Genomic DNA, 14,505 nt, shown 5'->3' with positions numbered 1-14,505 from the left:
GTTGGTCTGTACTCCACCGTAACCACCCTTAGCTGTGCACTGATAAGGGTGCGAGTTGACAAATTGAACACGACTCTACTCGATGGTAAAAGTATCACTTGGACTCTCTATCCATTTTGAACAAGACTACTCATTTCTGTACTCCTGGGCTTTGAAAGTTTCTTTTTCAGTGTCTTTCTATTTCTCCTTTATTCCCGAGGTCAGTTGATAGAAGTTGCGGCCTTCGCTGTGAGGAAACGAGTGCCTGCTGCAATATTAAAGCAGAGCAATTAGGCACCTGAAGCCCAATGCTAATGCAAGCATGACACAATTACACAAATGAGGTGTTCGCACATTAGAAACCAGAAAGTCACTCTTCCTCCTCGATTTATTCATCTGCTCAATGAATGAGAGTGCCGGGAAACAATAAAAAGGTGGAAGGGGAGACAGAACCCAAGTGTGGAGGACTGTCCAGCACTACTCTTTCATTTTAATTGGTACTAGAAAAAAATGGCCTGCTAATCAAGCGAGTAAGTCTCACACAGCGAGCCGTATCGCCAGCACTGAATACAAAAGAGTTTGAGGCTGGGTCAAGCTAACTAGTGCAGAACTTCTCCTGGACACTAGTCTCTTAAAGGAGCAGTTCATTCAAAAATGAAATTTTTGACATAATTTAGTTTTTCCAAACTTGTATGAGTTTCTTTCCTCTGTTCAGCATAAAATAAAATAGTCTGAAAAATGCTGGTAACCAAACAGTTGCAGTTAGCCATTGACTTCCAGTTTTTTGTGTGTGTGTGTGTTTTTTTCATACTGTGGAAGTCAATGGCTATCACTGTTTGTTTCCCAGCATTCTTCAAAATATATTTTTTTGTGTTCAACAGAAGAAAGAAACCCACGACATGAGGGTGAGTAAATGATGACAGAATTTTTAGGTGAACTCTCTTTAAAGCAGTGGTTCCCAATCCTGGTCCTGGAGAACCCCCAACACTGCACATTTTGGATGTCTCCCTATTCAAACACACCTGATTCAACTCATCAGCTCATTAGTGAAGACTCCAAGACCTCAAATGTGTGTGTCAGAAAAGAGAGACTCCAAAAGCGTGCAGTGTTGGGGGTTCTCCAGGACCAGGATTGGGAACCACTGAATACTTCATCCAAAAATGGACATTGTGCCATTATTAAACTGTCATTGTGATGTATGCTGTTTTTATTTACATATTTTGTATTATTTAATTGTTAACTTTTAGGAATCTTTTCATAGTATTTTTTTTATACAAGCAGTTCAGTCAAGCTACAAAACAAACAACAACATGACACCATAAAATTAGACCATACGGCTCGTCCATGCGACTATGTGTTTTCGAAGTCATATGGTGGCTTTATGTGAAGAAAAGAGTGAAATTTCAGTCCTTCTTCACTGGAAATCTCATATATTTAACTTGATATGTGCTCCCATAAAGCAATTTGATTTACTGCCATAACATCATTGTCAATAGAATAGGTGTGTTCGACTTCATGTGGCGCTGCACAGACCAATCAGTCTCTGACTTGAAGCAGGGCATGCCAGCTTGAATTTTTTTTCCAATTTGACCCTGTTGAAAAAAAAAAAGCATATGCTGGTTAGGCATGTTTTGAAGCATGGTAATTGGTTTGAGCTGGTGTAAGCTGGTCGTTAGTTGGTCATGAGTTGGTTTATCAATAGGGGAGACTGCGCCAACACCATATCGCTGTGACATATGTCATGAAGATACAACAAAAGTGATTTGAGAGCAGCTGACTGACTCATTTTGCACAACCAGAGCGGCAGCACAAGATCTGATGATGACACGACTGTTTCACGATTGGCCACGATTCACAGATGCCAGTAGTCACACGTGTTTCATATTTATTTCTTCACCTTCAGTTCTGCTAATCCTCACAAATATGTTCTTTTATAACAGCAGAAATGTGTTTTATGTAATGTTAACATTATACTGTGTCATGTTTATAAAAATAAAACTGATTAAAAAAAATAGGCCCCACCTCATTGGTATTTTCATAGTACTGGCTTACGTTAAACTTTATGCTTGTATGTACAGTACATGCATGGTATTAAGCACTGCTTAAATTACTGAATGAAAAGTGTTTCTGTGGCCTCATGAAAATGTTGTTCACTGTTTTTAACTCCTCCCCCAACTACAAGCGGCAAACCTGTCTACGCACAACCGCACACATAATGATATCTAATGTCAATGACATCAAATGGCATTGGTTCTTACATGTGTCATAAGTCAACACGTTGTGCCATTTTGGATATTTGGACTTAAGAATAATATTTGAGAGCCTTAATGGAAGAGAACATTTTCAGTGAAAAATGACTTATTTCAATCTCTGCCTTACATTTATTTATGTTCTTGGTGCTTTTATCCAAATTTCTACAACAAAACTGATTCATCATATACGATAACACGAGAAGCACCAAAACAATTGGTTGCAAATTATTTTGGGGTTTCATGTATTAACTTTTGAAAAAAAAAACTTAAAAAAAAAAACCCTCATTTACACACAAAAAAAAAAATAAATACAGAAAAAATTCTCAAAAAAAATACTCCCCTATATCCACACAAAAAAAAAAAACCACACCTAAAGCATCTTTCCTTTATTTCCTACAGAAAAAACTTATTTTTCAAGGGTTAATCTGTGTGAACTCTAAACCTCATCCTCTATAAACTTTATTCCTTATAACAAAGAACAACAAGAGGGTGAGTAAATAATGGCAGCATTTAATCTGTGTGAACTCTAAACCTCATCCTTTATTCCTTTTAATAGGAGAGTGGAAAGCCCATCTATTTTCGTGACATGTTGCATCTGACATGTTCTGTGTATTCACAGCATGCGGCCAAATAAACCCAGGGTTCCTTCTCTCTGAAAGCCAACCAATCAGGAGAAAACCGATCTGTTGTCTGATTTGAAGGCTGAGGCTGGGAAAATTGGCCTCAGTGTCTCAAAGGTCGTTCAGACTGCTCCATTTAACAGCGAGGACCACTAGAGTCATGTTCAACAAACAAATCAAATGTTTATTCTGTTTGGAGTGTGGTCCAGTGAAGTGGCGGTGCCCTATTGAGACGGAGTGCTGGGTAATTGCACCTCTCAGTGTTCTGTTTCTCTCTGAGGTTTGGAGTGAGTGATGAGATTGTTGACCGTGGTGTTTCCTGGTGCCGCTATTGTATTGACCTGTGGATAGATAAACGAGCGGGGAAAGCCTTGTTTGCTGTGTTGGTCATGCTTATTTTTTTGTTTTTGCTTTCTTTTGCCATGACAACTGTCCACTAGCTCCTTGTCAGTTGCTCAATTACCACATCACATGGGTCGCTGGAGGCAGGAGAAACAAACATATCACACTATTATTAGTGTGTTGAGTGCCTTGTAATAATTTAACAAAGTCAGCTGTTAAGGTTTTGTGAACCTGAAAACCTAAATCTTTGGGATTAGTTAATCTGTATGCATCATGCTATCCTTTTTTTAAGTTTTCTCATTCTGGTTTCGCTTCTGAATAATCATTATTTGTCCCATTTTCCTTTCAGAAACTGTCCAGAATACTGATGCACACCTACAAACCTTATTTCTATGGATACAGTTTGTACTAAAAGGAATAGTAGGGGGAAAAACAGTATTTGTCAGTGTTATGAACTTTAGTTTTGTCTTTTTCTGTAACATGTCTGCTTGTTTTGTGTTTCCATTGTGTTTTGCTTCACTCCCCATGACCTAGTTTTCCTTGGTTGCCCTGGTTAGTTAATTCTGTTCACCTGTGTTCATTCTATTATGTCAATTAGTCTCTCTCTTGAGTTTGTATAAATTCTCCCCATTTCTGTTCTGTTCTGTTCTGTGTTACCCCAGCTCCTTGATTCCTTGTGTTTGATTTGTGGATTATAAATAAAAGACTGTTGGTGGATTATTCATGCATCATGCACTTCCTTAGAGCACAGCTACGTGACAGTTTTTAAGTCTTTTTTTTTTTTTAAACCTGTTATTCAGCAAGTATGTTAAATTATGTAAAGGTAGCAAAGGCATTTAAAATGTTACAAAAGATTTTTCTTTTAAATAAATTGTGTTCTTTTGAACTTTCTGTTCTAAGAATCCAGTTTTCAACATTAATAATAACATATAGAATGATTTTTGGAGAGTCATTTGACACTGAAGACTGGAGAAATGATGCTGAAAATATAAAAATGATAAAATATGTTTAGAAATGCTGTTAAAAATAATATTGTGAAATATTATTAAAATTTAAAATACCTGTTTTTTATTTGAATATATTTTAAAATGTCATTTATTTCTGTGATGACAAAGCTGAATTTTCACCATCATTCCTCTTCAGTGTCACATGATTCTTCAGAAATCATTCTTATATACTGATTTGCTGCTCAAGAAACACTTCATATTATTATCAATGTTGAAAACAGTTTTATATACAGTTTAATATTTTTTTGTGGAAAATAGTTTTTTTCAGGATTCTTTGATGAATAGAAAATTCAAAAGAAATTTTTTTAAAAAAATCTTTTGTCATTTGTAACATTATAAATAGATACAATTAAATATATAAATATATATATATATATATATATATATATATATATATATATATATATGTATGTATGTATATATATAATCATGTGACACTGAAGACTGGAGGAATGATGCTGAAAATTCAGCTTTGTCATCACAGAAATAAATTACATTTTAAAATACATTAAAATAGAAAACAGGTATTTAAAATTTTAATAATATTTCACAATATTATTTTTAACAGCATTTCTGAACATATTTTATCATTTTTATATTTTCAGCATCATTTCTCCAGTTTGATGTACTCCATTGGAGTTGGGCTTGTGTCTGGTGCTACGCTTTTCCAAACTCTTCAAAATTATAAAATTATATGTATTTTTTTTTCCTTCAAGCTTTTAACCAAATCAGTTCACACCAAAAAATAAACTGACTTCTATTTAAAATTATTTGATCAGGCTACTTTTTTACATTGGTCAGTAGAACTTTTAGAAAGTTGGATTTTTTTTAATAAATTGTTACCAAAATGGTAAGTACATGTGTAAAATATTGTAGTATACAGATTAATTATGTGTGCTCTATTTTGTTGTACAGAGCCAGACAGGACACCGTCCTCATTCTTCTGGCCTGCATTATTATAGAGACACGCTTGTCATAGCATGATCATTATGTGTCCAAGCATCTGCTTCCTTCACCGGAAAGGGAAATGCACACAGAGACAGAGATTTCCAAATGAGCGTAGAAGCCCACTGGGCCTGATAGCCCACTTTATCACTGGCTGTTGGCAATGTCACCACAGATTGTTTCCTGGAAAGAGAACAAGCACAGACAGTGAATACACAGGCCTCCATCTGTGAACAAGGTCACCGCCAATCTGGTAATAGTAGGATTAGACCCATCTAGTTTATCTGATTTATCCTGCTGCTGCCCTGTTGTATACACACATTCAACATACTGTTGACATTGTGTTTCTTGATATTGTGGGTTTATACTGTATGTGGCATTGATGATATAAGTGACACACTGCTTAACCAAGCTGAGCTGAAATAAACTCCAAGCTTGTGCAAAACCAGATCCAGCACTATTTGAGAGACTATTTTTTTTCTTTTTTTTTTTTTTTATACTGGAAAATCATGAAATATTACTCCTTCATTTATGCCATTACATCTTTGGTTCAATTATTCAAACTACTATTTCCAGGTTTAAGATGTTTGGACCCTGTAAATGGACCCTCTTCTGTAAATGCCAGTCAAAAGTTTGGAATAACTATGATTTATATATATATATATATATATATATATATATATATATATATATATATATATAATATGTTGGAAGAAGTCTCTTCTCATTATTAGCAATGTTGAAAAACAATGTTTTTGTTTCATAATATCGTTGTGGAAACTGTGATAGACTATCATTCAAAATTCTGGGGTAAGTAATATAAAAATAAATTAATATTTTATTCAGCAAGGTACCATTAAATTGCCCAAACGTGATAGCAAAGACATTTATAATGTTACAAGGTTTTCAATTTCACATAAATACAGTTATGAGGGGCCGTACAAGCCATAATTCATTCTGGCACTCTCACACACTTACATTCTCCTTTCACATAAATACATTTCTTCTCTCACACACACGTGCATTCTCCTTACACATGCATACATTCTGCTTTCACATACATACATTTCTACTCTCACACACTTACACTCTCCTTTCACATACATACATTAGTACTCTGACTCACATACATTCTCCTTTCACACACATATATTTCTCTCTCTTTTTTTTTTTTTTTTTTTTTTGGTATCCATTACTTCCTGTGTAAGCAGGAAGTCACTCTCAGACCAGGAAATACATGTGCAAGACTTGCTCAGCTCTTCCTCACAATTTTACAGCTATGCTATTCAAAGTTATCTTGTTTTCTTTTCAAGTACATATTTTACGTTTTTAATTTAACATATCATTATGTAACCTATATGTTCTACAGATCTGTGCACAAGTGTTATGATACTGATTTTGATCGTATTTACAGGGCTCAAAGCTAAGGAAATTTTCTACTGGCCCGGTTTGGCCAGTGGTTTAAATTTTTTACTTGCCTTGGCAAAATTTTCACAGGCCTTGCCACAATCAATCAATAAATCAATAAATAAGACTTATTGTTTTCATTGTTGACTGTAACGTATTGTAATAAGTGATAACCATTTTGCACAAATAGGTACAATAGTTCAAAGATAAAACTGAAATGAAGCATGCTTTTTCAGGTCTTTCAGGCAGGTCTTACTCTATTCCAGTTAAGGAAGCACTGATCAGGATTTTTCGTGACCGATTCCTATTGCCGATTTTATTTATTTATTTTACAATCAAATGAGCCAATTCCCATACTCATTGCCAATTTATTTAGTTATTATTACTTTTATTATTATTTTTTTTTTAACATTTATTAAATGTATATTTTTCTCTGTTACTGGCCAAACTAACCTTGAACAAACAAGCAAAAATATATGCAACATGAAGCAACCGCGCAAAACAAAAACATCAGACGGGCTGAATATTTTATTATTACTCTTTATTATTATTAGTGTTTTATTACCTTAATTATATGTATGTCTGCACTATGTTTGTACTTTCCGTACTGGAAGCTACTGACACCAAGACGAATTCCTTGTGTGTGTAAACACACTTGGCAATAAAGGCACCCCGACAAAAATGGTGCAAAATGTTTTGTAAATGGAAACAGTGGTGCGTTGAACACTCTGTTCTGATGACGCAAGAGTTGCAACTAGGGGAAGTCGTGGCCTAATGGTTAGAGAGTTTAACTCCTAGCTCTAAGGTTGTGGGTTTGAGTCTCGGGCCGGCAATACCACGACTGAGGCGCCCTTGAGCAACCCCCAACTGCTCAATAAATAACCCCGGGCGCCGCAGCATAAATGGCTGCCCACTACTCCAAGTGTGTGTTCACGGTGTGTGTGTATGTGTTCGCTGCTGTGTGTGTGCACTTTGGATGGGTTAAATGCAGAGCACGAATTCTGAGTATGGGTCACCATACTTGGCTGTATGTCACTTCACTTTCACTTTCACAACTATGGCAGCTGAGAAGGCCATTTTTTGTGTTCTTTTTGAAGAATTTTCAGAGCCTGATATGATCGGTATAAATACGCAAAAATATGCAAAATAGGCTCGATGTTACAGTCACTGCCCTTGCCATCCAGAATAAAAGAGAACATCCCAGTCAAGTGAAGAGATTTGTGGAAACTGTGGTTCCCTTTCAGTCGGTAATTATTGTGATCCAACGATTGTCTCGCAAACATTTCAGGTGAAGAATAATCCACTTCTTACCTCCGAGACTGTGTTATGATCTATATGACCTTATTATTTTTATTGTGAGTATTAGGCTTATCATAATTGCTGGTCACTGTTGTTGTGCTATGCTATTGTAATATTTACCATTATATAATCAGAGGAGTATAGAGAAGTTTATCAAAGTGTCACTCCACAATATAATAGCAAAATATCTAAATATGTATAATATTTTTATGTTACATTAATCAGTATTAAGCACACCTTCCTAAGGAAAGGATATGGACCAGAAGACATTGCAATTACTAAATGATATTTAGACAGACTTAAAGAGGTTCCAGATCTATAGTGCTTTTATTATTTATTTTTGACTTTAATGTAAATAAACGTGGTGCAAACAATATACTTGCTCTTGCTGAGTTTATTTGGATGTTAATTACATTGTGCGAGGTGTCTCTTTAATACCGCGTGGTTTATATACATGTTGCTGCGGATTGGGCTGACATGTTTGACACACCCACCAAACAAGAAAAAACATACCTCAAACCCCATTGCACACTGTAGCACACCGTTTCCAGGAAACATGTCGTTCAAACTGGAAACCGTAGCAAAACGGTGCACACCGGTTTGAGCTTGAACTTGCCCCTGGGTAATTAATGCTGTACACAGCGCAGTGCTAATTAACACTCCTTTAATATATATTTAATGACGGTAAGAGGGAAAAGAAAATCCCATCGAAATGTTTCTGAAGACAGTCAGTTCTTTTCAGAAATACATCCATATTCACCCCCACCCTAATTCCATAATTATGGTTTTCTTTCAGTATTTCAATGAATTTGTTACCAAATTGTATCCTGTCAGGAATAACCTGCCCATGCTCTTTTTAACCTGGTTGTTTTTGATTACTGTCAGTTTAAATGCCGGCGTTGCCAGATATTGAAAAACAAAAAAATGAACAAAAAAATGTCTTAGATGATCTAAAATAAACCGCAATGAGTCCAAGTCTTGAGTTATGGAAATAATATAAAGATATCACTGTCCCTAACTTGCAACCTAAACTTAAGAATTGGACTCATTGCAGTTTATTTTAGATTGTTTTTTGTTTTTAATTATCTTCAATATTCAATATATATATATATATATATTATTTATTATTAATATATATATATATATATATATATATATTTATTTATTTATTTATTTATTTATTATTATTATTATTATTATTATTATTATTATTTATTTATTTATTTTATTTATTTATTTATTTTATTTATTTTAATTAACTGTTATCAGCATATTAGAATGATTTCCGAGGGATCGTGTGACACTGAAGACTGGAGTAATGATGCTTAAAATTCAGCTTTACATCACATTAATAAATTCTATTTTAAAATAATTTAATTAGAAAAGTTAATTTAAATTCTAATATTATTACATAATATTACAGTTTTTATTGTATTTTTAGTGCAGCCTTAAAAGACTTCTTTCAAAAGCATTAACAAAAACTCATGTTTTGGGTGTTAAATTGTGGTTTTCTCAACCTGTGGTGCTCTGTGTCAAAATGTATTTGTGATGACAAACTTTTTTTTTCCTGTTTTCAATTATGAGCTGTCTCAGGTCATGCAGTGTAACAAGGTTAAAAGCAAGTCGGCTCGTTCTGATGGATCGACCACCTTTAAAGTCTTCAGAATTTGGTGAGAAATACCCTTTGGTTCCACTGAGGCAATGGAAAATCAGTCTGTCTTTTTATAAGTGTTCCACCGGCACAACATCTACTATGGTGAGAAAAGACCCACAATGAATCATTTTATTGTATTTATTTGGGGAAAAGCAGGCAAAGTAATGGCCGTGTGTTTAAATCGGCATGATTCCCCTGAACATGTGGTCTAATATCATCCAAGCATTTAAAAACTAATCAAGAAGCACTCAGCCCATCTCAGACCCAGTCAATTAATGTTAAGCGGCCGATGTGTTAACGACTAATTGATTCCAGCCTTGGTTAGTAAGAGAGGCCAAAAGAGAACATAAAGCACTGTGCTCACGCCATCTTTTAACTTACTTTTGATATGCTGCAAAACATACAGTATGATAATTATTCCAGCTTGTTTTGGCCAAGAGCCACCCATATCATCCTTTCCTTCATCTGTCTGAACTAAATTTGTTGGTCTTAGTTTATATGCTGTCTTATTTTTTTTGTTAACTTTTAATTACTTTACTTTAAATTTAATTTTATCAATCAAATTTAAGCTAAATTAGCTAGCTGTCTAATAGTAATTTGGTACTGTCACATGACCTCATCAACATGGTATTGAGTTGTCATTTATATAAATATGAATATTTTATATTTTAGATCCACTCTTGGGTAAAAGTGTTTTAACACATTTTTTTTTTCTTTAATGATTAACAAGGCCACATTTATATCTTCAGAAATGCTGTTAAAAACAGTAATTTTCTGAAATATTATTACAATTCAAAGTACCTGTATTCAATTCAATTACAATTCAAAGTACCTACACAAGAACTGAGCTTTCTATTCATCACAATTCCTGAAAAAAAGAGAAAATGTATCACCGCTTCCACAAATTACAGTAGTACCATTTGAATATGAATCATCAAATCATCATATTAGAATGATTTCTGAAGGATCATGTGACACTGAAGACTAAATTCAGCTTTGCATCACAGGAATATATTACATTTTAAAATATATTTAAATAGAATATATAGTATATTTCACAATTACTATTTTTACTGCATTTTTTTATATTAAAACGATTCAATAACAAACAGTCAAGCATTATGCTAACAATGCCAAGGTCATAGGTTCAATTCCCAGGAAGTGTAAAATGTACACCTTAAATGCAGTGCAAGTCACTTTGGGTTAAAACCATCTGCCATATTCATACATGTAAATCAAAGACATTGATAGAAACCATGATTGAAAAAGTCAAACTATCATTCAAGCTAAAGTGTCTAACAATCATTTTTATCATAGGAGAAGCAAGAACACATGCCACGTCCAGTGCTGCAACTTTTCATTAGTTTAACTTCAGATGACTGACTTGATAAGAAATTCAAATGAAGTCATTAAAAGGCTCCTCTGGGTTCAGACCAACAAAGGTCTCATTTGTTTCTCATCCTCTCTCAGCAAGTCTGCCTCTCTCTTTTTAAATTAAGCAGACTCAGTTCTGAATACCAGGTGTTTGTTGTTGCTGGCATCTCATACCTATTAATCACAGCTGCTTATCTTGTCATGCCCTTGCAAAATAGTTGTTTTGTGTGTCTGAATTATCTCCTGCAACAGTACTGACAGTATCCCTGGCGGGATTTAAGACAGGAATATATGCAGATATCCAGATACAGAGAGCTGTACATTTATGGGAATTCATTAAAAGGAGATGCAGCAGAGGGAAAGTAGATTGTAAAATCCAGGCTGTTGAACTGGAGCTCGCTGTAACCTTGTTTATGCTGTCATTTCTCTTCCAGACACATTCTAAGAACAGAACAAATCCTCGTGACAAGAATGGCATTGCCCTGGATCTGGAAAAGCTGGAGAGATTCTGTTCATGATGTGATTCCAGGATTCTTCTCTCAGAGCTAGTTAAAGTTGGGTAAGTGGGCACAGTTTCTCTCTGCACATCTGCCCTACTGGCTGCAGAAATATTTATTTATTTATTTATTTACCTATTTTGCTGTTTGGAGAGACTCTGTTGGCAACAATAAAGTTATTTTCAGCACATGCACCAGTATCAATACAAACTCACAAAGGGCAGAACACAGATCTGGACTTTTCAATACAAGTTTCATGTGTGGTGAGTGCTTAAAAACCAGTCTAATTTCAAGGAGTCCACCTTAACATCTTATCTTTAATATGTAAGTCGTTAGAAATTAGTCCTTCCTTTAATAGAATAGTTTAACCAAAAAATGCAAATTTGCTGAAAATGCATTCACCCTCAGGTCATTCAAGATGCAGACGAGTTTGTTTCTTCAAGACAGATTTGGAGAAATTTAACATTATATCACTTGCTAACCAAATGGATCCTCTGCAGTGAATGGGTGCCGTCAGAATGAGAGTCCAAACAGCTGATAAAAACATCACAATAATCCACGAGAAATCCACACAACTTCAGTCCGTCAATTAATGTCTTGTGAAGTGAAAAGCTGTATGTTTGAAAGAAACAGATCCATCTTTTTTTCTTTTTTTTTTTTTACTTTAAACTGTTGCTTTTAGCTAAAATATGAGTTCTCGATCCATAATATTGCTTTGTTCATTGAAGAAGTCATCTCGTCTGAATCAGGAGACAAATATGCACTGTTTACATGTAAATAATCCAAAATCATTCTAAATAAATATTTTGGTGGATTTTGATGTGAGAGGACAACAGGGGATGGACTTTTGGAAGTCGTATTATGGATTATGGACTCACACTTTAGCCATAAGCAACAATTTGAAGTTAAAAATGTTAATGATGGATTTGTTTCCTACAAACGCATGGCTTTTCACTTCATGAGATGTTAATTGATGGACTGGAGTGGTGTGGATTATTTGTTTATTATTGTTATGCTTTTATCAGCTGTTTGTTCTCTCATTCTGACGGCACCCATTCACTGCAGAGGATCCACTGGTGAGCAAGTGATGTAGCGCAAAATTTCTCCAGATCTGTTTTAATGAAGAAAAAACTTATTTACATCTTGGATGGCCTGAGGGTTTGTAAATTCTCAGCAAAAAATTTATTTTGGGGGAAACATAAGTTTGGCAAATAAAAAAAAAAAATGTACTTATGTATATGTCTCAGCTTTTGATTTAAAATAAACATAAAAGATTTCAGTGTTGTTGTTTTTTGGGGGGGTCACATTTACTGTTTAAACACCATTTTTGTAGAGAAATGCACTGACTTAAAGCCATATCATAAGGCTGGTTGGGAGAGAAATCTTGCTTATGGGTTATTTAATTGCATTGCAAGATTCTCTGGATTTGATGTGCAATCTTTGCATTATGCTTGCAACATACTTTATAGCAAACACTCACAGCCTAGCCAGTATTCACAATCATATGGCATTCACATCACATTTAATGTGATGCATTTCTGACTGAAACAAAATTTTCAGAGAAAAATAATGACTTGATTTTATCCATGGGGTTTTGATTGGATTGTGAAAACAGGGCTGTGATATTATTGGTCCTCTCCATCAGTGGCTGTCACAGTCTCTGTCCTCCCCATTGGACCGGCACTATCTGGAGGATTGCACAGAGCTGGAAAACAATAAATGAGTGTCTATCATCTTGAGATGATAAGCATCTGGTGCTAGAGGTAATAATGAGATAAGAATGAGATCTGGGGCCTTCATGCACTTGGCAGAATTTCACCCTAAAAGTAAGGGAACGCACAGGCGGCAGATTCTGATTTTGCACAAAGGGCTTATAAAACTGTATGTATGCTGAATCCAATATCCAGCATTAGACTGTGTGAATATGAACCCTTGTCCTTCCCAAAGTGACCATTTTTATTATGCATGACCTCATCTGCAATTCTTTGTTGCCAAAACAGTGATTTTTGTTTGTTTTTACTTTTACAGAACAATCAACCCTGTCTCTGACTCGTTTCAGTCGCTCTGCCAAGTGTAGCGTTTTATGTGCTGCAAAATGTGAAAGGTGATATTTTAATGTGTGCATTGTTGTGTTTTTCACAAATATTTTTCATCTCAGTTTCAATTAATTATTATTGCAGATTGAATAGTGTGTGAATTACATCAAGCTCTTTCATTTCCAGGTTTTCTATGGGTCTTAAAAAGGTCTTAAAATGTCTTAATTCACCCTTCCACAAATAAAGGCCTAAAAAATGTCTTAAATCGGAGTAGAAAGTCAAAACTTCATAAAGTCATGGCATTAAATGTTGCAGGCACTGAAAAAAAATAATAAAATAAAAGCACAAAAAGTAGAATTTGTGTTTTTTATTTAAAAATATCTAAACTTCTTTAAATCAAGACATTTAATTAAAATAGTGAAATAATTAATAAATTTTTTTTTTTTTTTTTTTTTTTTACAATAAAACTAATATGTGGAAAGCAAGGCAAAAATACTGATAAAGAACAATTTTTTGGAGTGTGATGAGATGGTAAAGTCTGTCATTTCCATATTCGATTTAAGTTTTTTTTTTTCTTTCAGTCAATCAGGGTGTAGAAAAAACAACTCATTTTTCTACATTTACATAACATATTGATGTATTCTGTTTCCTTCAATTTGCTCCTTAAATTATGTTTATTTGGGCTTAAAAATGACTTAAAATGTCTCAGATTGACCTTCATAAATCTCTAAAACTCTTGATTCCTCCTTTCTACATCTTGGCAAACAGAGGACAGGGAATTCTGATACCGAACCTGGAAACTGAGATATTCTAATGAGTTTTGGCTGCTGATGTTTTTACTCGTCAGATTTTGTGCACTCAACAGTAAATTAGTTTCACATTTAATGAAGTTTTAATTAGTTTTTCGAAACCACAAAACTATTCAGCCACAGCTATCCGCTGATTTTTAAAGACAGTTACAAATGAGTTAACATGTACTATAAATATGAGATTACTGCTCCCCTGCTGTGGTCAGAAAGGCATCTAATATTTCCCTGCGCTTAATCACTGACTTCACTTCACTTAAGGGAAAAGTGCTCCAGTTCTGAAGTGG

At 34.5% G+C, this 14,505-nt stretch overlaps 1 long non-coding RNA gene across 1 annotated transcript; it reads left to right on the top strand.

The window, feature by feature from the left end:
* The first annotated feature begins 12,854 nt into the window (after positions 1-12,854).
* LOC122139358 lies at positions 12,855-13,752 on the top strand. The gene is made up of 3 exons (XR_006156214.1): positions 12,855-13,257; positions 13,405-13,480; positions 13,599-13,752. It is a non-coding gene; the product is annotated as an uncharacterized LOC122139358 (long non-coding RNA).
* The last annotated feature ends 753 nt before the right edge of the window (positions 13,753-14,505 follow it).

The sequence above is a fragment of the Cyprinus carpio genome, chromosome B13 (assembly GCF_018340385.1).
Source record: "Cyprinus carpio isolate SPL01 chromosome B13, ASM1834038v1, whole genome shotgun sequence".
Classification (NCBI taxonomy): Eukaryota; Metazoa; Chordata; class Actinopteri; order Cypriniformes; family Cyprinidae; genus Cyprinus; species Cyprinus carpio.
This window is presented reverse-complemented; position numbering and strand designations above follow the sequence as displayed.